Below are 12,414 nucleotides of genomic sequence, written 5' to 3'. Positions count from 1 at the left end.
ATGCCAACCGGAGTTCAAAGTGCTCTCTCTCCTCCGGCTTTTGTTGTAACTGGTCCCGAAGAACCGCTATTATTCGCCTAGACGGATGGCCCTGCACTCAACGGAGACCAGCATAATTGGAGAACGAAACGGTTCTGCCGTGACGGAGGATCATCAGTTCCTGGACGGGTGGGGGTTCGCGGGGTGAAGGCCGGTCAGTGATCCATCCCTGAACGCCTCTGACAAAGCGGCGCGTCCCACCCCTACTCGTGGAGAGTAGCACGCGCTATACGTCTCATCTTCGCGCCCTATCTATGCCAACATTCATCTGCCGGCCGGCGCCTTCCATCTTCAGCGGCGGCTGAGGCACGCAGCACACCTCTTGCCGGCTTCCACAACGAACAGCCTCTCCTCTCACCCTCACCCAGTTACTCTGCATTCGATCCCATTTCCTCTGGAGCGCGGGCTTCCACGGCGCCGGAGCGATAGAAATTGTTTCGCCGCATTCCTTTTTGTGTGTCTCCGAGTGGGATGGGGTGTCGGGGAGGGTGGGAGTGGGGGAAGCTTCCGGTGTAGCGACCCCTGCGTGATACATGGGCTCGTTTTCTTACGCGTTTGCCACCGAAGGCGCCCGTTGCGGCGACGAACTCTCCGTGGAGGGCAACGCCGTGATTCCAGAAGCGAGCACTATAACCCCAGACCGGAGGAGAAATGGAATTTGTCAGCGGAGATGATCTTCTGCGGGATAAGCCGGCAGCCGTCTGAGGCGGTTACGGAATCGCATGTTCTGTGGGCCATACCGCAGAGCTGCGCTGGAATAGCCGTCGTTGTCAACACTGGAGCTCGTAGTCTCAGCTGTGAAAGAACTCTGTGTAAGATATATCGTCATCAATGGTAGAATTCACAGTCACGATTACGTTTTATTCTGTTGGCAGAAATTACCTATTCAGACTTTACAGCCACGATTAGATGTAGACGAGGTTAATTAAATGTAGACGAGGTTAATAAAAATAAAAGATTTTCAAAATTTGTGAAACATCAGCATGATCATATTACACACAAATGGAAAAAGCAACTAAGATTCATTACTTCAGTGGACGAAACGACCATTCCATTTTTTATTTTCCATTAATTTACATATTTTTTTGAAACTGCTGTAGGCTGAATTCGATATCTTGAACTGTATATGAAACGGGACACCGTTTTTGCTTCGGAGACCCAGTACATAATTTTGTATCATTCTGTCAACACAAAATTTTCTTCATTGTATTTAGTATTCTAAAGTTGTCTTTGTTCTTTAGCCATTTGGAGTTGCATCCTAGGTACAAATGAACATTAAACCAGTTTCGGAAAGTGTTATTTGAGAAATTGGAAATGGATTTAGAGAAAGATCAACTACAGACAATATAATTATTTTACAGCAGATAATAGAAAAAAGTAGTCCATTTTAATTAGAATGCACACGGCATTTCTAGACATTTTAAATGTCATTATCAGTATCGTGTTCGAGGATTACACCGTTTGGCCTGTCCTGCCTCAGAATTGTTCACAACTTTTCCTTAAGCGACGGCAAACGTTTCTCTTTCCTACTGAGTTAACTTGTATTCCACCTTTAGGTAACTTATTATTAGACATAAGATAAACATGGTCTTTCCAACTCTGTCTGCATTTTTCAATTAAAGTTCGAATGCGTTTTACATTTAGTCCTAATAGCTAATAATGGATATGCCGCTAAAAAGCGAAGGAACTTCATCTCTGATGATTCGTCTTGTTGTAACTGATCTGATGTTAGGGCCCAGGATTCGCTAAGAAACAACAGAATATGCAGGGAAAATACTTTTCGCCGTTTGTTTAATGTTTCTTTTCGTAATTTGTGTTTTAATGTTCGTCCTATGATTCCACAAAAAGTCAGAATCTGGCGAAGTTTATCTCTACACCATCTTACTTGGCAAATTCAAAATTGCAGTGTACACAATTAAACTCTCTTACCCGATCAATTGTTCGACCATCTGTAACAAATTTGGCTGTTATGGGTCCCAGAGCCATCGCTTTTGTTTTATCCGTCGATATTCTCATTTACTATTTAACAGCTTTTTTATGAAATGCAATTTGAACATTTTCCCAGATTTTCTTATTATAACGTAAGCATAAGCAAAGAGGAGCGTCATGAAATTAATTTATCACTTCTTATGTATCGTTTCAAATAATCAACCATTTATCAACAATATAGCAAACATGAATATTAAAAAGAGTGGGAGACTGCGCAACCTTCTCCAGTTCCATGATTAATATTGGCAGATTCTGTCCCATGCTTTACAGCACGGAACATTATTTTATTATTTTTGTATTCGCACTGCATTGCCGTAAACTTTATAAAAGTATTCGTTGGTATTAAAAGAAAACAACTGTGGTCAGTAATGGAAAATAATCAACATCCTAACTAATTAATAAATGCCATAAAGAGCGCGTTGAGACCCTCAAAAGTTATTAGAAACGCTGGAAGGAGTACAGATGAAATTTTAAGAAATAAATCTATGTCAAAGTGATTACTATCACCAATACTTTTCAACATTTATATGAACGGACACATCCGTAACTTCCATCACATATGTACTGCAACAGCAAAAGAAAAATTTTAAATATATTACCAAATGCAAATGGAACCTTAATACTTAAAGAATCTTACGTCAGTTTACATAGTGCATTGTATCTTTTTAATAAATTGTTTAAGAAATATGAATTTTCTAAAACTGAAACAAAGCTAATGGCCGGCCGGGGTGGCCGAGCGGTTCTAGGCGCTACAGTCTGGAACCGCGCGACTGCTGCGGTCGCAGGTTCGAATCCTGCCTCGGGCATGGATGTGTGTGATGTCCTTAGGTTAGTTAGGTTTAAGTAGTTCCAAGTTCTAGGGGACTGATGACCTCAGATGTTAAGTCCCATAGTGCTCAGAGCCATTTGAACAAAGCTGATGGCGGTTTGTGGGCAAAAATGGAGTTAGATATATCATTGCTACAGACGATTTGTGCTTCGAGCAAGTACGATGATTGTGAGCTGTTCCCGCTGCGATGGCCCCAGTATCAACGTACCTTTGTGTCTGCCTGAGGGCTGTTAAGCTCCCTTTACACAGGAGCGAAATGAAACAAATACAAGCGAATCCTTACCGATCGAGGTGGCGCAGTGGTTAGCACACTGGACTCGCATTCGGAAGGACGACGGTTCAATCGCGCGTCCGGCCATCCTGATTTAGGATTTCCGTGATTTCCCTAAATCGCTCCAGGTAAATGCCGGGATGGTTCCTTTGAAAGGGCACGGCCGACTTCCTTCCCCATCCTTCCCTAACCCTATGAGACCGATAACCTCGCTGTTTGGTCTCTTCCCCCAAACAACCAACCAACCAAGCGAATCCTCATTCGCGGGCGATTCGCCAGTGTTAAATGCCTTTCCCATGTATCTGTCAACAAGTGTTTACGCTAGAGGGAACGAAAGAGAACACGTGTTAACGAACGTAGGCTGTGAACGCTGCGTTATTGTTTTTTGGCGCTAATTATCAACGCACAGGATGCAACGCTGAACACACCAACGGAAAAAAAAATCGCAGCACCAAAAAGAAATTAAGGTAGACTAATGAAATTTCCGGAATTCATTTGTTTAGATAACATATTTAAGTGATAAAAATTGCAAGATCACGGCTTGTAAGCGCGATATAAGCCATTACAAATGTGGGCGAGCATTATCCTGTTAGAAAAAGCTAACTAACGCACACGACCGTTACAGCATGTATTTAATGCAAATCTGATTTGCATCCTCTTAGTGACGCTACTAGCACTACTCTAATGCGACTGGTGCGAAATTTGTATGGACACCATCTTTGAGATGTTGAAACACGCCTACCAACTTCCGTTTATATCGCACAACTACTTGGTGTGCGATTATTTTCCCGTCATTGTAGTTAGAGACACGGTGCAAAACTTTGGTGTTAAGAGAGGATGATTTGGCACGGCTGCTTCTGAAGTACTGAAAATGAAGGGAAGGAAAAAATTTTGATGTCTCAAATTGTGCGTAAACGCGACACACGTGGAGGTAGCGCACTTGGCACGGAATTGCAGGTCCATCTTTCGTTAGCATTACTCCAATGCTTTACACATAGGTCTGTTGACGCTTTTCACTGTCTTCTAATTACACATTTGGAGGAAATTTGAAGGCACTACATAATTACCGACGATCAATGTAACCTGAAGATAGGCTACCATTTCTTAGATTGGTGCATAAGATCCTAGAGTTTTCCATTAGTTTAATAAGCACAGCTGACATACATAATACAGACTTTAGATATTAATAATACACTACTGGTCATTAAAATTGCTACACCACGAAGGTGACGTGCTAGAGACGCGAAATTTAAACGACAGGAAGAAGATGCTGTGATATGCAAATGATAGCTTATAAGAGCATTCACACAAGGTTGGCGCCGGTGGCGACACCTACAACGTGCTGACATGAGGAAAGTTTCCAACCGATTTCTCATACACAAATAGCTGTTGACTGGCGTTGCCTGGTGAAACGTTGTTGTGATGCCTAGTGTAAGGAGGAGAAATGCATACCATCACGTTTCAGACTTTGATAAAGGTCGGATTGTAGCCTATCGCGATTGCGGTTTATCGTATCGCTACATTGCTGCTCGCATTGATCGAGCTCCAATGGCTGTTAGCAGAATATGGAATCAGCGGGTTCAGGAGAGTAATACGGAACGCCATGCTGGATCCCAACGGCCTCGCATCACTAGCAGTCGAGATGACAGGCAGCTTATCCGCATGGCTGTAACGGATCATGCAGCCACGTCTCGATCCCTGAGTCAACAGATGGGAACGTTTGCAAGACAACAACCATCTGCACAAACAGTTCCATGACGTCTGCAGCAGCATGGACTATCAGCTCGGAGACCACGGCTGCAGTTACCCTTGACGCTGCATCACAGACCGGAGTACTTGCGATGGTGTACGCAACGACGAACCTGGGTGCACGAATGGCAAAACGTCATGTTTTCGGATGAGTCCTGGTTCTGTTACAGCAACATGATGGTCGCATTCGTGTTTGGTGATATCGCAGTGAACGCACATTGGAAGCGTGTATTCGTCATCGCCATACTGGCATATCAGCCGGCGTGATGGTATGGGGTGCCATTGGTTACACGTCCCGGCTACCTCTTGTTCGCATTGATGGCACTTTGAACAGTGGACGTTACATTTCAGATGTGTTACGACCCGTGGCTCTACCCTTCATTCGATCCCAGCGAAACCCTACATTACAGCAGGATAATGCACGATCGCATGTTGCAGGTCGTGTACGGCCCTTCTGGATACAGAAAATGTTCGACTGCTGCTCTGGAAAGCACATCCAAGCTCTGTTTGACTCAATGCCCAGGCGTATGAAGGCCGTTATTACGGCCTGAGGTGGTTGCTCTGGGTACTGATTTCTCAGGATCTATGCACCCATATTGGGTGAAAATGTAATCACATGTCAGTTCTAGTATAATATATTTGTCCAATGAATACCCGTTTATCATCTGCATTTCTTCTTGGTGTAGCAATTTTAATGGCCAGTAGTGTATATTCCCCTTCGCTGTTTACAACCGTGTTGTGGCAGCAATAGCGTAACGTTTGGATTCCGCGACTGTAGAAATCAAGCGGTTTTGAGACGAGAACTCGTCGATCCATGTTTGGGACGCATTTCCATCCGCAAAGGATGCTCCTTGAAGGTTTTTCGATGGCGGAAAAGTTGAAAATCTGACGGCGCGAGATCAGGTGAATAAGGAGGGTTTGGAATGACTTCCCACCCCAATTCCTATATAGTGGATTTTGGCAGTCTAGCAGCGATGGCGGGCGTTATCGTGGAGTAGCATAATTTCACGCAGTCTTCCTGGTCGTTGTTCTTGGACTGCCTCTGCAAGACATCTTAGTTGTTGACAGTAAATATCAACAGTGGTGGTTACACCTCGGGTAAGAAATTTGTAGCACACCACACCGTCGCTGTTCAACTAGATGCATAGCATTATCTTTTGTGAACGCCCAAGTCATTGTGCGGTGAGTTGCTGCTTTGTTTGCGCATAACCATTACTTTCTTTTCCTTTTGTTAGCTTAAAGGCACCATTTCATGCCAGCAGTAACGACAGAGGATATGAATGGTCGGTGGTGTTCACGAGCCAATTGATGACGAGGAAACATAAATGCACATATGGCCACCCAATCGAGTTTTGTGATGTTTTTAACCTTCCCCGTTGCATGCAAATGTCGCACGATGGCAGAATGATCGCAGTTCATCACAATTGCCAGTTCTCGAACACAGACATGGATCATTGTGGATTAATGCGTATAAACAATCAGCATCAAACTCCGAAGATCTTCCTGAACGTGGAGAATCACTAATGTCAAAACGATTCTCCTTAAAACGATACAATCATTTTCTTACCATGCTCTGTCCAAAGGCATTACCTCCATTCACGGCACAATTGTTTCGGGCTTCCTCCATTGCTGTTGCCCCTCTTCCGAACTCAAACAGAGAATTATGTCGATAATGTACTTACTGATTTCTCCACTTGGAACTCCATTTTCTAGCGTCCATAACTCCTTTACTATCTCCAAATAACAATAAGTAAATTCAAATAGCAACAATGAATTACTAATTAAAGATGAAAACCGGTAAATAAACCCATAGCAACCAAAATACCAAGGTGCAAAAAAAAAAATTTAAAAAACGCTGTGAAATAATGCACATTCGGATTTTTAGTAACGGTAAACATTTTCGTTACTGACTGCTTCGCATTTCAGTAGATGATATCTGTCACATAGTTTCTGAGGTTTTCAGTGGCATATGTCAAGCATTTTGACTATTTTCTTTATGCGCGCATACGGAAGACAATGCCAATAAAATGTGATTAATGAAATACACATACGACCTGCTGCAGAGGCTAATTGATACAATATTATATGTAGTTTGTTTTCATTTATTATCAAAAATCTGTAACATGTTGTTGTTGTTGTTGTTGCTGTGGTCTTCAGTCCTGAGACTGGTTTGATCCAGCTCTCCATGCTACTCTATCCTGTGGTAGCTTCTTCATCTCCCATTACCTACTGCAACCTACATCCTTCTGAATCTGCTTAGTGTATTGATCTCTTGGTCTCCCTCCACGCTGCCCCCCCCCCCCCCCAATACTAAATTGGTGATCCCTTGATGCCTCAGAACATGTCCTACCAACCGATCCCTTCTTCTAGTCAAGTTGTGCCACAAACTCCTCTTCTCCCCAATTCTATTCAGTACCTCCTCATTAGTTATGTGATCTATCCATCTAATCTTCAGCATTTTTCTGAAGCACCACATTTCGAGAGCTTCTATTCTCTTCTTGTTCAAACTATTTATCGTCCATGTTTCACTTCCATACATGACTACACTCCAAACAAATCTACTTCAACCATCAACAGTTATTTTGATCCCCAAACAGCAAAACTCTTTTACTACTTAAAGTGTTTCATTTCCTAATCTAATTCCCTCAGCATCACCCGACTGAATTCGACTACATTCCATTATCCTCGTTTTGCTTTTGTTGATGTTCATCTTATACCCTCCTTTCAAGACATTGTCCACTCTTCAACTGCTCTTTAAAGTCCTTTGCTGTCTCTGACAGAATTACAATGTCATCGGCGAACCTCAAAGTTTTTATTTCTTCTCCATGGATTTTAATACCTACTCCGAATTTTTCTTTTGTTTCCTTTACTGCTTGCTCGATATACAGATTGAATAACATCGGGGAGAGACTACAACCCTGTCTCACTCCATTCCCAACCACTGCTTCCCTTCCGTGCCCCTCGACTTTTATAACTGCCATGTGGTTTCTGTACAAATTGTAAATAGCCTTTCGCTCCCTGTATTTTACCCCTGCAACCTTTAGAATTTGAAAGAGAGTATTCCAGTCAACATTGTCAAAAGCTTTCTCTAAGTCTACAAATGCTAGAAACGTAGGTTTGCCTTTCCTTAATCTTTCATCTAAGATCAGTCGTAGGGTCAGTATTGCCTCACGTAATCCAATTTTTCTACGGAATCCAAACTGATCTTCCCCGAGGTCGGATTCTACCGGTTTTTCCATTCGTCTGTAAAGAATTCGCGTTAGTATTTTGCAGCTGTGACTTATGAAACAGATAGTTCGGTAATTTTCACACCTCTCAACACCTGCTTTCTTTGGGATTGGAGTTATTATATTCTTCTTGAACATAACATGCATCAGCCATATAATTACATATACCATGAACATAGGCAGCGAGAATGAACAGCCCTTTCCTAGGTTTTCAATTTCAATCAGCATAGTAGGCACATATTCAGATTTTACCTTGAAGGAAATTTACTGTGCTTTTCCATTTTAATAAAAACAAACACAAAGTTTTCGCTTATTCACTCCGTTCCCGCTTGATGACATTATCTAATGGATTGGTCGTCTTTTTCACGTTCCTAGTTGGATCTTTGAGTGCTTCGGCAATTTTCTTTCGATCATATTTCTTTTCCTTCGGCATTTGCGGCTGTGGACTTCTTGGGTCCCAGAAGCAGCTATTACGTGTGTATTCTTCTGTCAGCAACTTGCATCAATCGCTAACGAAAGTAATGCCAACAACAACTAAAGTAAAGAAGGTGACATACGAAAGCCTCCTGTAAACCTAGCTCCGAACAGGAGAGCACACAGTCTACCTTAGGTTAGGTTAGGTTCGGATTGCTAGACGATCGACAACCGGCAGAAAATGAACGAACACAAGCGAATGCGAAGACGACCAAATGCCGTTTGCTCAAGCGCGCTTAGTGCGTATACCAGAGAGAAATATCTTTCGCTATTGCACATTCCTCGTGTTCGTGTCGTTGTAAAGGGAGCTTTCCCTTACTCTATATTTGGGTTTGCCGTTTTGGGACTGCACATTACAGGCTTTTTCCCTGTTGTGAAGGTATTTTACGGAAAGAGAGGTATCGGAAGTAGCAAATCGGATAAACTGTAATTATAATAAAGGCCTGTAACGAGCCATCGGGCAACACAGGTCTCTTTTGCCAAAGTACTCAAGAAATATACCTAAACAACCTTCAAAATTTCCTGACTGAGTTCGGGTGCATCATAAAACTGTGGCACTTGCACTGCTCTCATATGGCAGCAAACCTGAGTGTCAGAAAGGAAAGAAGTCGAATACAGAGGGTCGAAATGAGTTTTCTAAGGCGAACAAGAGGTTACTCTGAAATGGAACACACGACTATCTATACTGCTCTATAAACGCAAGCCCTTGTTACCAAAAACCGCGAACAGTAGTTTACCGGTTTACTTCATATTTTCACACGATACAGTAATAAACATTTAGACGGACATGGGCTAAAATTCTTGTAACACATGTGATATATGATATATACGTATACTATTGTAAGTAGGCTGTTTAGGTTTTTTTATTGGTAACGCCACCTCTGTACGAAAATCACTGGCTGTGCTGTGTGCAGTCTGTGGCTACTTTTCATTGTTGTAATACTCGCCATTGTAGTGTTAGGCAGCTGGCTGTGAACAGCGCGTAGCGTTGCGCAGTTGGAGGTGAGCCGCCAGCAGTGGTGGATGTGGGGAGAGAGATGGCGGAGTTTTGTAATTTGTCATGAACTGATATATATATATGATGATATCAAGGTAAATACATTGTTTGTTCTCTATTAATGTCTTTCATTTGCTAACTATCCCTATCAGTAGTTAGTGCCTTCCATAGTTTGAATCTTTTATTTAGCTGGCAGTAGTGGCGCTTGCTGTATTGCAGTAGTGGGAGTAACCAAGATTTTTGTGAGGTAAGTGATTTGTGAAAAGTACAAGTTAATGTTAGTCAGGGCCATTCTCTTGTAGAGATTATTTTTGAAAGTCAGATTGCGTTGCGCTAAAAATATTGTGTATCAGTTTAAGCACAGTCTCGTATAATTGTTCAAAGGGGAAGTTTCACTATATAAAGGGGCAATGTTGTTAGCAAAAAATCTCGAAGAATTCTAGACAGATTTACTTAAAATTTCTATACAATACTCTCATAACCATTCCCACAGACATAGCCTACATATTTTTAATATGTATGGTCCGCAAATATATATATTTAAATCTGTACCATTTTCTAATGACAAATCGATGTTTATCGTTGTTACCCAAAGTCTCGAGAAGTTTGTGACCAATTTACTTACAATTTTCATACAATACTCTAATAAACGTTCGGACTGACACTGGCTGTATATTCTCTTAATATAATTTTGTGGTTGTTATTATTGTGATCTTCTGTCTGTAGACTAGTTTGACGTATGGTATTCTATCCTGAGCGAGCTTCACCATATCCGACTAACTACTCCAACCTACGTTCTTCTGAATCTGCCTACTGTATTCATCCTTGGTCTCCCTCTACGAATTTTACCCTCGACTCTTCCCTCTAGTACTATATTGGTGATCCCATGATGTCTCGGAATACTCATATTGAAAGATCCCTTCTTTTGGTCAAGTTATACCACAAATTTCTTGTCTCCCCAGTTCTCTTCAGTACCTCCTCATTGGTACGTCATCTACACATATAATCTTCTACATTCTTCTGTAGCACCACATTTTGAAAGCTTTTACTCTATTTTTGTCTAAACGCGACAGGTATACCGGACAAGAGGCCCTAGCCACACGACATTTCCTTTTTTTTTTTTTTTTTTTTTTGTCTAAACTGTTTATCGTCCACGTTTCACATCCATGCATGGGTACTCTCCAGACAAATACTTTCAGAAAAGACTTCCTAACGCTTAAAATCTTCGATATTAATAAATTTTCTTCTTCACAAATGTTTGTCTTGTCATTGACAGTCTACATTTTATATTCTGTCTATTTCGGCCATCATTAGTTACTTCGCAGCCCAAATAGCAAAATTCATCTACTATGTTAAGTGTCTTGTTTCCTAATCTAACTCCATTAGCATCACCTGATTTAATTTGACTACATCCTATTATCCTTGTTTAGCTTTTGTTGCTGTTAATCTTGTATCTTCCTTTCAATCCAGTGTCCATTCCACTCAACTTCTCCTCCCAGTCTTTTGCTGTCTCTGACAGAATTACAGTGTCACAGACAAATCTCAAAATTTTTATTTCATTTCCCTGTACTTTAATACCTACTCAAAATTTTTCTTTGCTTTCGTTTATTGCTTGTTCAATGTACAGATTTTATGACGTTCGGGATAGGCTACAACCCTGCCTCATTCTTTTCGCAACTACTGCTTCCTTTTCATGTCCCTCGACTCTTATTACTGCCGTCTGGTTTCTGTGCGAGTTGTAAATAGCCTTTCGGTCCCAAGATTTCACCTCTGCTACCTTCAGAATTTCAAAGAGAGTATTCCTGTCAACATAGTCAAAAGCTGTCTCTGAACCTACAATTGCGATAAAAGTAGGTTCCCTTTCCCTTAACTTTGCTTCTAAGCCGTATGGTCAGTATTGCCTTGCGTGTTCCTACATTTCTCTGGAATCAGAACTGATCTTTCCCGGCGCCATCTTCTACTTTTTCTGTTCTTCCGTAAAAAAATCCATTTTAGTATTTGGCAACCATGATCTATTAAATTTATAGTTCAGTAACTTTCACACATAGCAGCAACTACTTGCTTTGGAATTGGAATTATCACAATCTTCTTAAAATCTGAGTGCAATTCTCCAGTCTCATAGATCTTGCACAAGAGATAGAAGAGTTTTGTCATGGGTTGCTCGGTAGTTCCAACAGAATATCGTCTACTCCCGCGGCCTTATTTCCACTTAGATCTTCCAGAGCTCTGTCAAATTCTTCTCACAGTACCACATCTCCCACCTCATTTTCATCTACGTCCACTTCCCTTTCTGTAATATTGCCCTAAACTTTATCTCCCGTGTATAGACCCTCTATATACTCCTTCCCCCTTTCAGCTTTCCTTTCTTTGCTTGGGACTGGTTTTCCATCTGACTCTTGATATTTACAAAACTGCTTCTCTTTTACCCAAAGGTCTCTTTAATTTTCCTGTAGGCGGTTTCTGTCTTTATCCTAGTGAAATATGCTTCAAAATCCTTACATTTGTCCTCTAGTCGTTACTGCTTAGCCATTTTGCACTTCCTGTCAATATCATTTTTTAAACGTTTATATTCCCTTTCGCCCACCTCATTTCCTGCATTTTTATACGTCTTTTCTCCTTTCATTAACTGAATTCAATATATTTTGTGTTATCCAAGGATTACTACTAGGTCTTGTTTTTTTGTCTATTTGATCCTCTGGTCCCTTCACTATTTCGTCTCTTAATGCTACCTATTCGTGTTTTACTGTATTCCTTTCCCCTGTTCCAGTCAACCGTTGCCTAATGCTCCCTCTGAAGCTCTCAGCAGCCTCTGGTTCTTTCAAGTTATTCAAGCCTCATC

This window comes from Schistocerca nitens, chromosome 2 (assembly GCF_023898315.1).
Source record: "Schistocerca nitens isolate TAMUIC-IGC-003100 chromosome 2, iqSchNite1.1, whole genome shotgun sequence".
NCBI lineage: Eukaryota > Metazoa > Arthropoda > Insecta > Orthoptera > Acrididae > Schistocerca > Schistocerca nitens.
Note: the sequence above shows the minus strand (reverse complement) of the source record.